The 18,565-nt window shown below is 37.0% G+C and overlaps 1 long non-coding RNA gene across 9 annotated transcripts; it reads right to left on the bottom strand.

Annotated features, from left to right (window-relative positions):
- Window positions 1-5,586: 5,586 nt before the first annotated feature.
- On the bottom strand, window positions 5,587-17,746 carry LOC104232843 (uncharacterized). Of its 9 annotated transcripts, XR_011407060.1 has the most exons (12): window positions 17,270-17,741; window positions 16,655-16,718; window positions 15,820-15,880; window positions 15,105-15,219; window positions 14,978-15,032; window positions 9,416-10,450; window positions 7,535-8,691; window positions 7,276-7,449; window positions 6,760-7,194; window positions 6,110-6,686; window positions 5,938-6,027; window positions 5,587-5,859 (listed from the first exon to the last, which is right to left on the bottom strand). It is a non-coding gene; the product is annotated as an uncharacterized lncRNA (long non-coding RNA). The 9 variants fall into 9 exon arrangements; XR_011407023.1 differs by having other exon boundaries at window positions 9,416-15,032; window positions 17,270-17,746; XR_011407024.1 differs by having other exon boundaries at window positions 14,978-15,219.
- Between the last annotated feature and the right edge of the window lie 819 nt (window positions 17,747-18,565).

Below are 18,565 nucleotides of genomic sequence, written 5' to 3'. Positions count from 1 at the left end.
TGGGGAAACTTCCAGTAAAATGGTTTTTTGAAAAATCAAGGTATCGCAACTTATTTTGGTGGTAAAGAAACCTAGGCAGTTGAAAGTGAGTACAGTTTGACATGGAAAAGACTTCCACTTGGAACATTGGAACCCTAGTACGACTTGCAGTTTCTGGAACTCCAAGGTTGTCGTCAGCATATACTGTTGTGAAGCTTGAATGATTAGCAAAGGCCTCAAATGAAACGAGTCCAGAACCTAACTATGGTTCTTTTTTACTCAAAACACGTTTTTACGTGTTAAAAAAAGTTATCTTTCTATACAAAATGCGGTTTAGTACTGTGTTTTACCTTAGCGGCCGTTTTCTCCGTTAAGGTAAACTGTGGTATGTAACCGCGCTTTATGTATATCGCGGTAACAAACCGCGTTTTATATAAAGCTGATATGACTTTTATATAAAACGCGGTATGTTACCGCGATATACATAAAGCGCGGTTAATACCGCATTTTATATAGAAAAGGGGACCCACCAATAATTCTTCTGCGCTTAACTGACATAACAATAATTCAAATATGTAAAACGCTTTTTTAAACCGCATTTTACTTCCAAAAATTTGACCCCCCCCCCCCCCGATTGGGCATTGCCTTATATAAAGGCTTTAAGGGTTTTGAGAATTTCATTCAGAAATACTCCAACTTCGTGATAAATTTTTCTTGTTGTTAAATTCTCAAGCTTTGTTCATAATGTCTGAAGAGCAAAAAGTAAGAGTTTCATTATATTGAGGGGGGGGGAGTGAGGTTGTGGTGGTGAATAACTCAGTGAGCTATAGTTCATCTCCACTGTACTATGTTAAGCTGCCACTTTCAATGCAGTACGATAGACTTGTATTGTTGTTATTCAATAAAATGAGATTGACCTATAGTTCGGTAAATCTTAAAATACCCGGAAGATATTCGTATTCTATGACTTCGCAAGCGTTTGCTTGTTATTCTGAGTTTAACATCGAAGACGATGAAACTCTGAGAGATTTTTTGGGGATCCCGGATGAATATAGGAAATTTATTGTAATAAAATTATTGGAAATGTACGTCAAGGCTGAAGACGTTAGCAATAATGAGATTGCGCAAAGGAGGGATAACCATCAATCATCGGGTGGTTATTCTGGAGCAGTTTTAGCCCAACAGGTTCCGGTTGAAAGTGTTTGGCCAAATCTTAACTTATCTCCGCGGGCGAATGAGGAGCGAGGAAATAATTTCTCTCCTACTTTACATAATCCACAAGACGACTGGTAAACTTCAATTTTCTTTTCTGTTACAATTTTTTGTTCAATTGAATTTGTATTAACACTCATATATTCTACAGAGAGTACCTTCTGGATATGAATTTTACAAGTTATGACCCCACGCCCAGTTGGAATATGCGTAGTTCTGGCATGTTGGATCACGGTGGTCCATCCGGGAGTCATCCCCAATAGGAAAATGTCCATCATGGAATGTCAACACAGTACGACTTGTAAGTGAAGTGATATAGCTATATGTAAATTATTTTTTAATTTGAGTAGCTTATCATTTTGTTCTTTTTGTGCAGTGAAAACGAGCAACTTGATAGTCCTGACCTCATTCAGTTGCCCGTAGACGACGTATTTACTCGTGATTTGGCAGATGCACAAAGTCAGAAAGATAATAGTGATTATGACAACAATGCCGATGAATCAGGAGATGATACACCCTTCCCTGACGAGGGTGATGATGAGGAGGAAGTGAATGTCGAACCTGAGCTGACGAGGGAACATGCTCCTCCTTCTCCCATTAGACCAAGAGTGTACGAGTCTCACGTGTCGTTTCATCAGCGCAATATTCCCTACCTTGATAATTTACCAGGTATGCTGGATGTGGATGCCCTCACAAGGGATCTTGACGAAATTCGGTCAGCAATGTGGGATGAGTCTAGACCAACGGTGTTGGCAAAGGGCATGTATTTTCTCGATACAGCTCGCCTATCCAGGGCTTATAAAATGTACAGTGTAAGAGAGTGTCGTGAGATGACAGTAAGGGAGTCAACTCCGGAGGTATACAAGGTCATATGTCGTAGATACTTTATGGGTTATAACTGGATGTTGCATGCGAGCAAGAAGGAACTAGGATTGTGAAAAGTGGGTAAATATATTCCCGTACACGTTTGTGAAATTGACACGTTCAATGAGAATCACTTCAACTTTGATGTTGACTTGATTTCTCTTGTCTTGATTCCACTCTTGGAAGTGTCCATTAGGTACAAGATCAAAGAGTGTATTACATCCGTCCACCAGAAATATGGGTGTACTATTACAAAAGAAAGGCATATCTCGGGCGCAAACGTGCATTTGAAATTATTTATGGTGATTGGGATAAGTTATTTTCATCTCTACCCAGGTACATGGCCGCACTGAAACATTTTAACCCAGGGACTATTGTTGAATGGAGGTATGAGCGGAGTCCAGGAATACCGGAATATATTTTCAACTATGTGTTCTGGTCATTTAAACCAGCAATTGATGGTTTTGTGCATTGCCGTTCGGTAATTTCCATAAACGGTACTCATGTCTATGGAAAGTATGATATTAAGCTTTTGATTGCAGTTGCAGTAGATGCCAATGGACAAATATTTCCACTAGCTTTTGCTTTTGTGCCAATGAAAGCGAAGAGACGTGGACCCTTTTTTGGAACCACTTGAAGTAGCACGTTGTCAAACATCGTTCATGTATTTGTCTAATATCTGATCGACATAGTGGTATTTTAAGTTTTGTACGGTATTTGCCTCAATGACAGGAACTCTATGCATACCATCGTTACTGTGTGAGGCACATGAAGGCCAATTTCCAAAAGAAATATCCCGACAAGGCCTTGCATGATTTAATGTGGATGGCTGCAACTGAGCACCAGCAGTGCAAATTCACGAGGCGCATAGAATTGATCCGGCTGTTAAACAAAAGAGCCTATAATTGGTTGATGAGACATGAGCTTCACAAGTAGACATTGCATGTTGATGGTGGCAGACGATGGGGAGCCCTGACTACAAATGTGTCGGAGTCATTCAATGAGTTATTGAAGTCTGCACATGGGTTTCCTGTCACTGCCATAGTCCGGATGATATTCAAACAGATTGCGGAGAGGTTTGTTAAAAGACATAGAGTTGCATCGGAATTGATGGACATGGTGTTGAATTTATGCTAATACCGATGAGAAGATTTGAGAAATATAGGAGGCGAGCACATTAGCATTCATATTTACAGCATGATCACGACCGGGGTATTTTTGAAGTTCACACCGCTATTCGCGGACATCGGGGGAATAATCTACAGACCGTAAATGAAGCCAGCAGGTTGTGTTCATGTGGGCATCTACCACATGTCGTGCGCATGACATGAAGTGCTTTCAACAAGTTGGTTTTGGGGCAACCAACTATGTTGATAGACAATACAGTGATGTTGCATACGTAAACACATATAGTGGGCAGTTGTAGTCATTGGGTGTTGAGCATTATTGCCTGCTGGAACCATTTAAAATGTTGTATAACAAGGACTATTTGCGCAAGCTACAAGTGCAGAAGAGAAACGCGTATACAGAACCAAATGGATGTTGGTGATATCGTTTATGCGCGTAAATGTGGCATATGCTTGCAAACAGGACACGACCGTCATAAATGTCCTTCAGCTGGTCTGGGTAGCGGTGGTAATACAGCTCCTGGTACAAGTTTGTCGAATGTACCCAACTATCAAGGATACACCTAGTGTTTTGTTTTCGTAATATTTTTTGTAATAAGTGTCTGTACTTGTTTATGTTGCAATATCTATCAAATAAAATTATGTTCCACAGTCTTATTACCTCTTTTCATATTTAACTTTTTTCAGTTGGTGTTAGTAAAGAAGACCAATATGAATATTGAAATTGCATAACATAATACTTCAAGAGGAAAAACACAACAACCATAACTAAAGAAACATACATGAAAATAAAAGATAATAAAAGGATAAATCAAGACAAACACATCCTAGTACCAAGTAAAAAACGGATTAGTACAAATAGGATATTCGTCTCCCTTCACGTCCACAATGAAGATAACACGTAGTGGTGTAACATCAACCAACGTAAATTTGATGACGAAACCTCGAATGATAAAATTCACCAACACAAACAGACTCCAACCTACCTTGAACCTTCTTTGATCACCAACGCTCATAATTACATACCACACTTTGCCACGATGGTGAAGATACACGTGTTCTAATGTTGGAGGAAGATGCTTGCTGATTTTTCTCAGAATATACTTAAAAAAAAAAGCATTACTATTAAATTTCGAAAAATATGAAACTAAATAAAGATATACAATACTGATATATACATATTTTCTGGAGTTTAATGCACATAATAATTTACCAGATCGTGGTTGTCGACGCATGAATCAGTCATAACCACTTCAAATGTTGGAGGATTCTCTTCTTCACTATCACTGCTAGTAAAAGAGTAAGCATCATTTCTAGTAGAAGAGTAAGATAGGGCTCCTTTGGTAGAGGAAGAGTCATCCATAGTTTAGGGCTTGAGATGTGAGTGTGTTTTATATTTTGAGTGTGAGTATGTGAGTGTGTTTTATGTTTTGAGTATGTGACTATATATATAGGGACACGTCAATATGCATATCCTGGTTAAATACTATGTTTTGTGTCAACATGTATATCGCAATTGAATACTATATTTTGTGTGTTGTCTTGTCGGTCTGAAAAGCTGACCGACTACGAAAAAGCTGTTTTGTTTCAGAAAAAGTCAATATGCATATCGCGGTTAAATACTAAGATTTGTGTCAACATGTATATCGCGGTTGAATACTAGGTTTTGTGTGTTGTCTTGTCAGTCTGAAAAGCTGACTTACTGCAAAAAAGCTGTTTTGTTTCAGAAAAAGTCAATATGCATATCGCGGTTAAATACTACGTTTTGTGTCAACATGTATATTGCGGTTGAATACTACGTTTTGTGTGTTGTCTTGCCTATAAATAACGAGCGCATTCTATTTATTTTCTACGCTTAACAATAACCAATACAATAGCAAATATTTGCATAAAAGCAAGGTTTTTTTTACGCTTTACCAAATGTCTGAACCCCTTTATGTACCAAGGTGCAAGTGCGAAAAAAATACATGATGCAAGACTGTTGGGATGATGGTGAAGCTGGACGCCACTACTGGACGTGTATGAACAAGTTTTATAAGGTTCCCGACGAACCTGTTTGCAATTTTGAGGTATGAATTGATGAACCCTGTCACCAGGAATACTACAAAGACAAGTTGCAGCATCTTCATTATTTGTGTTTGAAACAGTGGGAATGAGAGCGACAATATAAACGAGAAGCTGTGGAGTTGAAGGAGAAACTCAAAGAGGTGGAAGAAAAAAGAATAAGTTGGAAGAAAAATTTAAGTGGTTGGAGCAGAGAATACTAGGCGGTGGTGACTAAACAATGATGAGTTGAGCATAGTAGTGTATCTTTATATTTCCTGTGTCATGTGTTTTCATTAGTTGTACTAAATTTAAGTTATGTTAAGTTTGTTATGTTTGTGTTTGTGTTGTAGTGTTAAAATAAAGAAGAAACGGGGTACACTATGTAAGCATAATAAAGTTATTGTTATTATTTACAAAATATATTATTTACATAAAATACAAAAAAAAATCAATGTGTCCTACAGCCTGTGTGCTTCAATGCAGCCTCTAGCCTGAGGCGCATCCCCTAGCGCTCGGGTACACTATCAGGATCATCCTCATCACGTCGCCTCTTTATATGAGGATGCGCTGCAATATGATCGTCAGTAGGGCTGGTAGGAACGGTAGAAGGGGTCGTCGGTCCATCAGCAACCTACAAAACAATTAGTAAGCTTAGTATATGAAAATATATATTAGTAATGTACGTGTTAAGTCAAAAATATTTTCTTACCATGGTCTCGTCGGACTCCTGAATATAAGCATCTATTTTCTCCTGCTCAGCATCACACATAGTGGTCTCCGTGACGGGCTGGGATGAAGCCTTAATAAATAAATTATAAATTTATTTATGGCGAATCAATGAGATCACAACAAATTAAAATATAATAGTAATACAAACATACCTGCGCATGTGATAAATCCACAGCACCCGTCGACGATGAGCGAAAACTCAGCCGGCCAATCCTCAGATGTGGTCGATGGACCTAAAAAGAACTGCTCTATATCTGCGGTGAAGCTCATGCCCGTGATCAACAACGGATCTAATGGGGTCACCTGCGATGCTGGCAGCTCCAGCTGAAGGCTGTATGACGGCATGCTGCTGGGAGGCTCATCTTGCTGAGGGATGCAACCCAGCAGATCAGCCCCAAGATCCTCATCAGGTGCCTCAACATGTGCCAGAACGCCCCCTTGCTGGGGACCTCCTCCTCGCCGGCCCCTACGTCCCCGTGGGGCACCCCTGCCTCGTAGGGCACCCCTGCCTCGTCCCCTCTATCGTGCTACAGGCCTACCCTTATAGTAGTTCTCTAGCACCATATAAGCAGGGACGTGATCTAAGCTCTGTCCCTGTCTGGCTCAAAGCAGTGTCCAGGCAGCCAGCTCCGTAAACTGCCGGCTATACTCTTGCAAAGCGGCCGCAGGACCACCGACATGCTACTGCATCTGCAGTCCCAACTGGTGTACTAAATGTAGACCAATATCCTGCACAACATGTAAAAATATAAATTACAGAACACTATATCACAATTATAAGTAAGAATACCAAATAATATACCAGTGCCTCGTGCCTCGTGCCTCCCGACATATGGAATGTACCAACTGCCAGCTCGATGGTTGGGATTCCTGACGAAAAGTTAGGTAACGCCGCGGTACCAGGGCAGATACTCATGCTCAGCATCCTCCAGAGTCGGTGGAGAGGGCGGAATCAACTCTAATCGCTGATCCCAAGTAAAAATCTGATCTTGCAGCCATGCCAAATATGCGTCGTCCACTCTGTGACGATTATCCCGCTGGTAATGTGTGGCTTCCCAGGTGGGCGTTGTCGGTACGAGCTGCTGCCTGCCAAACTGGCGAAGTACTCGCTCGGTGGCATGATACTCCACAATATCAAGGAAGGACAACGGGACAGAAGAGGCCCAAATATCACGGTTGGCTGAGCAACAATCGGCAAGCCAGCAATCAAAGCGTCGTTGTATGGCATCCAGATGAACTATTAAGGAAGAACACAAAATGTCAGTATACGCAACTTCTATTTGAAGCAATGACAAGTAAAACTTAGATATACATTTACCTGTGCGCCATCCAACAAATCCAAAATATCCCTGCACAATGACAGATTATGCCGAGCTTCGTACTCGCACATATGTCCGGCCCGGCATACCCACCTCCTAGCTAGAGGGAGCAACTCTGGATCTAATGGTGGTAGAGGTGGCTACAAAGGCAGGAACCGCTCCCAGGACAAAACCTAACATAAAAAAGTTATCGTAAAAGTTAAGATATATTTTTACTAGCTATGTTAAAATGAATAGAGTATTCGACTATGTTATCACCTGTAGTAGCGGCAAGAATCCAGCAATCTCACGCTGGGTGCCCATGCTCACCCGGCACATACATCTGTACAAGTAGGCGAGAATAGCAGAGCCCCAACTATACTAGGGTAAATCAGCTAGCCGCTCAAGATGATGGAGAAATCTCAAGCTGACTAGGTTTCCCGAAGTGTTCGGGAATAAGACCCCTCCAAATAACAGTAGTAGCAGCAACCTCGTATACCGGTCAACGCGATCATCTGGTGTAGCGCCATCGATTTGAGGATGCAATGCCTCCAACCACAGTCGAATAATCGTCAACAAAAAACAACTGGTCCCATGTAGTACATCTCATCCTCTGGCCGGAAACCGGCGAGCTGCTGCAGCAAGTGCAAGAACTGCACACGTGTCATGTCTCTCATGCCTACCGACAGAGAAACATACAGCCCATATAACACCTCCATATCCTCCAGTGTGATGGTGGCCTCGCCAATGGACAGGTGGAATGTGTGCGTCTCCGGTCGCCACTACTCTATAAGGGCCATGATCAAAGACCAATCGAGTTGCAGCCGCCCGATCTCAATCAATCTGTAAAAACATGTGTCTCACATGTGCGCGATACACGGTCATGGAGATCTCTGTCAGGCAGAAAGTCCCACATATCGTCCAGTCTCCTGGCGCGGAGAGTATCAATCTTCTATATAAAACGCGATTTGTAACCGCGCTTTATGTATATCGCGGTAACAGACCGCGTTTTATATAAAAGTCATATCAGCTTTATATAAAACTGGTCTGTTACTGCGATACATAAAGCGCAGTTACACACCACATTTTACCCTAACGGAGAAAACGACCGTTAAGATAAAACGCGATACTAAACCGCGTTTTGTATAGAAAGGTAACTTTTTTAAACACATAAAAATGTGTTTTGGGTCAAAAATAACCATAGTTAGGTTCTGGACTCCAAATGAAACTGGGATTTCAAAGTTGTTCCCAGAAATAGAAAGAAATTCACGAGATGTGAGTTTGGAAAGTGGAGATAGTGCAATATTTCCGGTGAACCAATTATTAGAGATATCAATAAGTGTTAGAGATGTCAAGTTTCCCAGACAAGAGGAAGAATCCATGAAATTTATTATCATTGAGTGTGAGCTCCTGGAGGTTTTCAAGACCACACTAATCTGCAAAATAGCAATCAACAAAAAACATTACTTTATCAACAAAAAAAATATCTGCAGAAGAGTAATCAACAAATACTTAAAGAAATGAAGCCGGAATGGGGAGAATCATAAAATCAATTTTATACACACATGTTCTGCACAGGATTTTCTTTGCAAAATTACCTATATGTAATAGAGTTCCAGTGAAATCACAATTGGACATGGACAATTTCTTCAGACAAGTCACAATTCCTACTTGGTTTAATCTCAAGATTAATGCCCCTCATTATGTTTACAAGCCTACATCAAAGCTCATTCCAGCTTCTATTCCATCAAAGTTGAATCTATCATATACATAACATTTTGAATGTCCAAACTCTCTAATTCCTCCAGCAGACCAGGTTTGCTTAACCTTTTCCTTAAACATTCACATTATTTACATCTGTATAACAACTTAGGGACTGCTGGCGGTTCAACTCGAAAGGAGTTTTCTGTGAAACTTTCTTTAGGCAAATCTCACATTAAACTGGGAGGGAAAGGTTAGGAGCCATTAAAGGCGGGTTCAGGAATTAAACTGTCGAGTGACTATTGTCTCTGTATGATTATTGTCCTTAAAGTATAGGCTCTTGACATATGGAAATGTTGGTGAAAATACAATTACAGTTGAAAAATAAAATGAAGAAAATAAAATATCTTAAGGCTGAGGCGCGGATATCTCGCTCTGTTTAAGGAGATTCAAGCTTACTTCAACAAAGTCTTCACTGGTCCAGCGGTAATCTTCTTGACTTGTCTCCCCCAGGATATAACAGCCCGATCACGTCGTATGACTCGAACAAACTCTGAACAAGTTGTCGAGTCCAAAACTCCACCAAAATGAATATCTTCCTTCAACAAAAGTAAAAACTATCTTCTTCTTTTTTCACAACTTTAATCTCACTTCATTGAAATACTCTCAATTATTTTTCACATACCACAATATGGAAGAAAGACTCCTATTTATAGGTGTAGAAATTCTTCCTTGAATTAAATTGGAAGAAAGTGGGGTAGTAAGTTATAAAATCATGGAGAACATAGGAGAAGAGTTACAAAAGAGTTAAGGTCATTTTCTACATCATGGAGTAGTGGGAGTAATGAGAGTTATGACGTATTTTATTTTACTATTAAAATGCTAAAATACTAACATTTCTCCACTCATTTTAATATTAAAATATATAAGAGAGTTTACCAGTTAAAGGAAGACTATTATGCATAATGAAGGTGTGCTCTGCATTGAACCTCCACTTAGCAAAACAACGATCTTTAGGAAAATAAATTATCACTGCTTACACATAATAATCAAGGTATTGACATGGGCTTTATTAGCCAACACATTACGACCTTGTGCTATCCCGGTTTTCATGAGTGTTTTTGAGAACAAGCCCAATTCTTATAGGAAGCGACCTACTTTCACACTCACATAGGTGAAATCTGTCAAGGGTGCTCCTGTAACTTTAACACCCCACTCATACGAGCTACAGATTTTCATTAAGAGTTAATAAAACTCAACCTTGCAAATCATTACAGGATAAATGCACTCACACCATAGGGATAGAACAATAAAAAATAGTGCATTTTAAACCAAGTCATCATATGATTCGTTCTTCCCATTGAACCTGGTTATAGGATCTTTAGTCCCCAGGTTGGGTTTCCTCATATATGACTTATAAGTTTGTGGGTTTCAATCCTATCTCCCTCGATGTGCTCCAGACCCTTTCTCTTGCTAAGGCCTTAGTCAATGGATCTGCAAGATTATCATAAGATTTAACATAATCAATATTAATGGTACCATTTGTCAAATATGATCTCATAGTACTATGTTTTCTCCTTATAGGTCTGGATTTACCGTTGTAATAACGGTTTTGTACTCTACCAATTGCAGCAGTGCTATCACAATGAGTCAAAATAGGAGGAATTGGTTTTTCAAAATAAGGAATTTGAAATAATAAATCTCTCAACCAATTCGCTTCCTCACTAGCTGAAGCTAAAGCAATTAGCTCAGCCTCTATGGTAGAGTTAGCAATTATTGTTTGCTTTTTCGATTTCCAACAAATAGCACCACCTTCCAAAGTAAAAATATAACCTGTAGTAGAATAGGAATCACTAGATAAAGTATTCCAATCTGCATCAGAAAAGCCTTCGAGTACAGTAGGATATTTTTATAAAATAAGCCATAGGTTTTTGTACCAAGTAAATACCTCATAACTCTTGTTATGGCATGCCAATGTTCACTACCTGGCTTACTTATAAACCTGCTAAGTACTCCTACTGCGTATGCAATATCAGGCCGAGTACAATCAGTCACATATCTCAAGCTTCCGATTAAGCTAGCATATTCCTTTTGATTTATCACATCATTGTCACTTTGTACAAGAAATAAGTGAACACTTGAATCAAAAGGGGTTACAACATGCTTGTAATCAATAAATTATATTTCGTCAAAAAATTTTCAACATAATGTGACTGGTCAAGGAAAATTCCATCACATGTTCTAGTAATTTTCATTCCAAGAATGAAATTTGCCTCACCCAAATCTTTCATGTCAAAATTGCTACTAAGCATGCTTTTAGATTCTCCAATAACATTCATGTTAGAGCCAAATATTAACAAATCATCAACATAGAGGCAAACAATTACATGTGAATTATTCCAAGACTTATGATAGATGCACTTATCACACTCATTTGATTTAAAATCATTTTCAATCATGCAGAAATCAAACTTTTCATGACATTGCTTAGGTGTATGTTTCAAGCCATATAGGGATTTGGTAAGTTTACACACTTTACTTTCTTGGTCTGCTTCTATAAAACCCTCAGGTTGATCCATATAAATTTCTTCATTTAGGTCCCCATTAAAATAGTTTTTACATCTATTTGATGAATATGGAAATCAAAAATTACAGCAACAACAATTAAAAGTCTAATGGATGTAATTCTAGTTACCGGAAAAAAAGTATCAAAAAATTCTAGGCCTTCTAGTTGCTTAAAACCTTTGGCAACTAACCTAGCTTTATACTTATCAACAGATCCATCCGGTTTTAATCTTTTTCTTAGGACCCATTTGCACCCAATTGTTTTACAACCTGATGGTAAATCAACCAACTTCCAAGTTTTATTAGAAGTTAGAGACTCCATTTCATCATTTACAACCTCTTTCCAAAAAATAGCATCAGATGATAATAAAACTTCTTGTAAAGTAAGAGGGTCATTTTCAATATTAAAAACATAAAAATCAAAATCAAAATCTTTTTCTATTCTAGGTCTTTTACTCCGTCTTAACTCAAAAGCATCATTTTCTTTATTTTGCAAAATAGAAGTAGAAGAATTAGGCATAGACAAAAAATTATCTTTATCTCTTTGACCCCCACTATTTTTAGACTCAAATAGAAATTTATTTTCATGAAAAATAACATCACCTGATTCTATTATTATATTCTCTTCAAGATTTAAAAATCTATAGGCTGTACTATTAGAAGCATAACCAAGAAAAACACAAGTGGTAACTTTTTTACCCAATTTTATAATTTTAGGATCCGTTAGCCTAACATAGACTAAACAACCCCAAGCTCTCACATAACCCAAATTTGGCTTGTGATTTTATGGTGTCAATTTTGTTTTCTTATGAGGCACTCTATTCAACACATAACATGCAGTCAAAATAGCTTCACCCCACAAATTTAAAGGTGCATTTGACTCAATAAGCATGGCATTAGTTAACTCTACCAAAGTTCTACTTTTTCTTTCAGCCACACTGTTTGATGCAGTGGAGTAGTTTCATGAATTATTTCCAATGATCTAACAAAAGAATTAAATTCATTAGACTCATATTCACGGCCTCTATCACTTCTAATTTTTTTTTTATTTTTCTACCGAATTAATTTTTAACCTCATGGAGATAATTTTTAAAAGTTTCAAACGCGTCACTTTTATTTTTCATCAAGTAAACATATGTGTACTTAGAGAAATCATCAATAAAAGTAATAAAATATCTATTTGCTCCACGAGTTAAAATTCCTCTATGTTCACAAATATCAGTATGAACTAATTCCAACAATTCCGTTTTTCTTTCAACTTGGAAATAAGGTATTTTAGTTATTTTAGCTTTACTACAAGCCTCACATTTTTCAAAATTCTTTTTAATCATTGGAATTAATCCTAAACTACTCATGATTCCCACATAATGATTATTAATATGACACAAACGAGCATGCCAAAAATTAGTAGAAGAAAGCATATAAACAGAACTAGAAGAAGTTTTATTCATCTTAACATTCAACTTGAACATCCCATCAAATGCATACCCATTACCCATAAAAATACCTTTTTTCACTATTACATATTGATCACTCTCAATATTTTGTTTGAAGCCTACCTTGTTAAGAAGAAAACTAAACATCAAATTTTTTCTCATTGAAGGAGTATAAAGTACGTCTTTCAACGTTAATACTCTTCTTGAAGTAAACTTCAACTCGACCTCTCCCTTTCCAAGCATCTAGGTTGTGTGAGAATCACCAAGCATGATGATTTTGAGCTCCTCAAATGGAGTATACACTTTAAACCAATCTCTATCATAATAAACATGACGGTTTGCTCCAGAATCAGCCCACCATCCATCAACATTTTCTACCATGTTAATGTCTGTTATAACCGCCATAAGTGGCTCTTCGGTAACATTTGCTTGTGGTGTAGGACCACGTTTCCGAAATTTGCAAAATCGAGCAATATGTCCACTCTTGCCACAGACAAAGCATGGTTTCGCAATTTGAACTTGTTGATTCTGTGCTTGGTTGTTTGCACCATTATTCTTTTTGGGAGGTCTACCATAATTTTTCTTAAAAGTCTTCTTCTTCGGCTTCAAAGAAGTATTTTTGTGAGTTTCAGGAGTAATATTATTTGAAGTAGTCACACTTCTTTTTTACACACCCGAGGGTATATGGGGAGTTTTTCCAATTAAAATGACATTATTCGAAATGAGATTATTTTATTTATCAGAGTCGCCACTTGTAATAGTTTATTTGGTGTCCCAAGTCACCGGTTTATTTTAAAATCCCAAATAGAGGAAAATTTTATTTTTTAAAGTATGCGAACCAAAAATTCTAGATAAGGAATTTTGTTAACCCGGGAGAAGGTGTTAGGCATTCCCGGGTTCCGTGGTTCTAGCACGGTCGCTTAGTGATTATTACTTGGCTTAAGTTGTCTAATTACTTATTTTTAGGACCTATGTGCATTTATCTTTTGACCGCTTTTAATCACTTGATTTGTTCGTAATTAAAGAATTGCGCGTCAAAAATCATGTCACGCGAACTTGTCCACAATTAATAACGCTTTATTTATTTTATTAAGAAAAGTTTGGTTGAAGTTGTGTGAACGCATCCCTCGGGTTACTTTTAGAATTAAATTCGCAATTATGTTACGCGAATGTATATATAATCACAATGCTAGATTAAGTCGCGCCTAAAGCAAGCTACGAATGTTCGAAGTATTTTTCTATACTAGTTATGAATGCTCCAAGTCTTTTCCATACTAGTTTCGCATTAATATGAGGGCCATAGATTATGGGGTTCAATTGTGGATGACACACCTCAAATTATTTCAAAAGATTTTACTCAACTAAAGCAAACTACAATATTTCTAAGTTAATATTTCTAAGTATTTGAGATTATGTCCGAGAGTTTACGAGATTTATTTGTGGAAATGGAGCAGATTCTGGCCATTCATAAAGGGGAAGCTACTAATCATTAAACACATCCAAATGAAGATCAAATATAATTATGACAGTTCCAGTTTCCAAAAAAAACCAATTCATACCTTAAATTAGTTGGGGCATAGTCTTTATTTTGTTAAAAAAAATATAGAAAAGCTTGTTATAGATAACAACCTATTTAGCATAACGTACCCCTTAAATTATACAATGTCATCTAAAGATGCTTTAAACAACAAGCGATTCATTCAGATTTTCGTTTATGCAATGATTGCTTTTCAAAGTTCCAAATACCAATTCAATTATTTTTGACCAACCATATGGGTGAAGAAGCTAAATTCCTTGTAATCTGCCATCACTACGGCCATTTCTCATCAACCCTTTTCCTTTATTTATATGTATATGTGTATCTTCTATATTCCATATTGCATCTCTAACAAAGCTATGACCAGAAAATTCAGCCCTTTTCTTATATTAATGATAAATCAAGTAAATTCTTGATCAATCTCATAAACAAGCACCATATTCATCAATTTAACAACAACTGAAAATTTTCAAGAAAACTTACCACAATCAGCTGAAACGGCAAACATAATTAACAAACTTCAAACAACAAATTAAACCTGGGAGATGAGATTTGAAAACGAGGATGTTATTTACATAAAGACTGCCACCAAATATATTTTGCAACATACCTTGTAGCTTTGACAACAATCGTGAAATCTCAAAACTATATCACTTGCACAACTTTCAAGATGAAACTCAGCAGAGCAGTTTCGGCAGAAGCAGCAACAAAATCGAACAGCGGAGCTGAAAATCAAACGAGGACAACTCCAACCTCAAGCAAATACCATGATTTTGATACCAAAAATCGAAATAAAAAAAAACATGAAGAAACAGAAGTTTTCTCCTTTTTCGGAGCTCTTTTTTTTTTTTTTTTTTCTCAGATCTGATTTTGAAGCTTTCTCTTGTTTTTTTTTTCGATTTTTCAAGAAAATTAATGTCACGACCCAATTTAAGATTGTGACCGGCGCTTAGGAGCAAGTGCTCCCAAGTAAGCCTCATCGGTAATTTTACAGAAAATCGGACAGAGTTTCCCCTATTTTTGGACCATCCCAAATATTTTTCCTGTCTCAAATCAGCAACCAAACACCCTAATAGCAATTCAAACAATCGACAACTTACTAATTAACCAAAATAGCCTTCACCATTACTAGTCAACCCACTAATAACCAGAAATACTAATTTATCTCCGACTTTGATAATAAAGAATGATACTCGACATAAGACTAATAGCAAAATAATACTCATGACACTAAAAGGATGACTAGGGGGGACTCTATGAATTCAAAGAAAAGACTATAACAATTGATAAAAATCTCCGCCCACGCGAACAAGTGCGAGGCTCACCAAGAATTCTCAAACTGTGCGCTCTACTTAACGAAATCCTCGCCTCCGTCAACTGCTGTCTCTGTAAAAAAAATTAGCGGGGAATGAGGCGCTAGCTCAGTGAGTAATAACACTTAACCACAACCGTTTTTATTTGGGGACAAGTCAGAAAACATGCTAGTATCTCAAACAGATAACATCAAAATGCCCTTTCAGAAACAATAAAAATTTTCAGTCTCATCATGCTTTTCTTGTAGTATAATACCATTAACAGTTCAGTAATAAGTTGGGTAACCACTGTATAATATCGATATTCACATTTGGAAGGTTTCAATGAACGGATCATGTAATCGGTATAATTGTGGACTTCTTCGCAAGAAGTAAAATATAACGGTAGTCCCTACTCGAGGAAAATCGGTAACGGTATGCTAGTTCTACCTTCCCACTAGCGAGGGCTATAACTGTACTCTATAATCGGTAAATACAAGGTGCGCCAGGTCTAACGAACCCACCGTTAGCTACGGGATCCTTCAATGTCTACTCCCATTTATACTTGTCTCTGTAATCCGTATATACTCATAGAAAATATTTTAAAACAATATAGGTCATTTCAGTTCTTATCAAATCATATAAATTCCGTTCGATAACAGTAAATTCAAGTAACGGTAACAGATCTAGTGACAACGAAAATATTTAAAACAACGATAATCTTCTCAAATAGCTATTTCAGTATCATATCGAGTAAAAGACTTGTCCCACATGCAACTCAAAATAATCGGTAACATATTCATATTAAAAATCATGTGTAAATCATGCAAGTTATGAAAACACAAATTGCGGCAAGATTACTACTCACAGTACTCGTGCCGAAATGCCAAATGCTTCACCTCGAGCAATTCGTACAACTTTCTCCAATCAATCTATAATTACATAATATAGATCTCATGTTAATTTCCATGTTTGGGTTAATTCATAGCTACTTTAGAATGCCCAACCCTCAGAGTTTCGTATTTGGTTCTTAATTCGTCGAATTATAATAACCCAACAAATCCCTCTTATTCTACTTGGAATATCAAGACCCATTTCAGTATTCCAAGTCTATAGCCAACTATTGAATATTATTACTCCTAACCATGAAAACCATGATTAAATTACCATATGCCATACGTTTGGGACCAAAAATAAGAATTTGGTACTGCCAGAATCGGTTTCGATATGCAATGCAGCACCTATTCTCATTTTAAATTCATGAATTCATTCCTTTGCATAATCATTGTGATCTATTCATGATATAATCATTATAAAGGTAGAGAAATAATCTACTTTCTATAGATTTAGTGTAATACACCCGGTTAGGAACAATCTTACAAATACCCGATTTGCATAACTATCTCATCCCCAAAAGATTCCCCTCATTATTGTCTATTCATTAGCTAACCATTACAAAGATACAAGTATGAATTTCATGTACCTGGTTATGATTTTTCCTCCCCAAAATCCTTCCAATTGTGATAGCCGCAGTAAATCTTTCTAGGGCTCCTTCACGTTAGTTCAGTTTTTCTGATCTATTCTTTTTTTTGTTCTTTCTCTATTATTGAAGACCTAATTTACCCCTTTTTAAAATCTTTGGGGCAGATGTATTGTTATGGGCTTCAGCCCTTTTTGGTCTTAAATTCTTCTTATTTTTTTTTAATTCAAATATAAGTTGTTTACTAAATCCCCCATATGTCCTCATTTAAAATATTGGGGGTATAACAATTAAAGATTCCTTCTCAGCTTTCCTGTGCTTGCGTCAGTGAATGAGAGAGTGAGGTTCCGTTGTTTTTGGTTTGGAGAAGAGAGGCCTGTTTGGTGATGATGAAGAACGGCGCTTGAGGTTTTTTGGTCTAAGGATCTCTGGTTTGGAGAAAACAAATGAAGAAGAAGAGGAAGTCTCGAGTGTGTTGCGCCGTTTTATGAAGGGAATTCGGAATCTGGTCTAAGTCTAGGTTTTAATTGAAAGAGGATGGGTTTTGGGTTGATGGGTTCAAGTGTATTTGGGCTGGAGTTAAGTTCGAATTTGGGCTTGGATCTGAGTTAGATTTGGGAAAGAATTGGGCCAATTTGATATAAAGAATTAACCCAAATTCATATTAAAACCCCTTTTTTCAATTACCTCTTTTATTTCTTTTTCCTTCGTTTTTTCTTTTTCTTCTTCTTTAATTAAAAATCCTAAATTAATCTAAATTGTGAAACTAACTAATTATCTAATTATAATAATTACTTGATCCTAAATCAAAAGAGAAAAATCAAAAATCTAAAAATTAAAAGGTAAAAATATAAAATGAGCTATTTTTGTGATTTTCATTTTTAGTAAAGCAAATAATTAACTAATTAATCTAAAGATGTAAAAACAAATCTAAATGCAATGCATGATATTTTTTTTGGCATTTTTCATGATTTTAATAAGAATTAAACGTGCATAAAAATGCAAACAATTAATAACAATCCTACAAAATCCTATAAAATGGTAAATAATTGGAAAAATCTATTTTCCTGGGATTTTATAGGAGTAGTTCGTATAGGAAAAAAATCATATGCTCACAGAAGTAATTAAATTTACCTTTATAGTGATGGGTTGTAGAGTGCTCTCTTCCGATTGCATAAGTGCATCTTGGCCTCTTGCCTCTTCTTCCATGCGAATCCGCATTATCAACGTCTCAAGTGAAGTTTCCTTTTGTTTGTGATGCATAGTTTTTTGAAATTGCTTCCGTGAAGGTGGAAGTTT

Source organism: Nicotiana sylvestris, chromosome 1, assembly GCF_000393655.2.
Source record: "Nicotiana sylvestris chromosome 1, ASM39365v2, whole genome shotgun sequence".
NCBI classification, from domain to species: Eukaryota; Viridiplantae; Streptophyta; class Magnoliopsida; order Solanales; family Solanaceae; genus Nicotiana; species Nicotiana sylvestris.
This window is presented reverse-complemented; position numbering and strand designations above follow the sequence as displayed.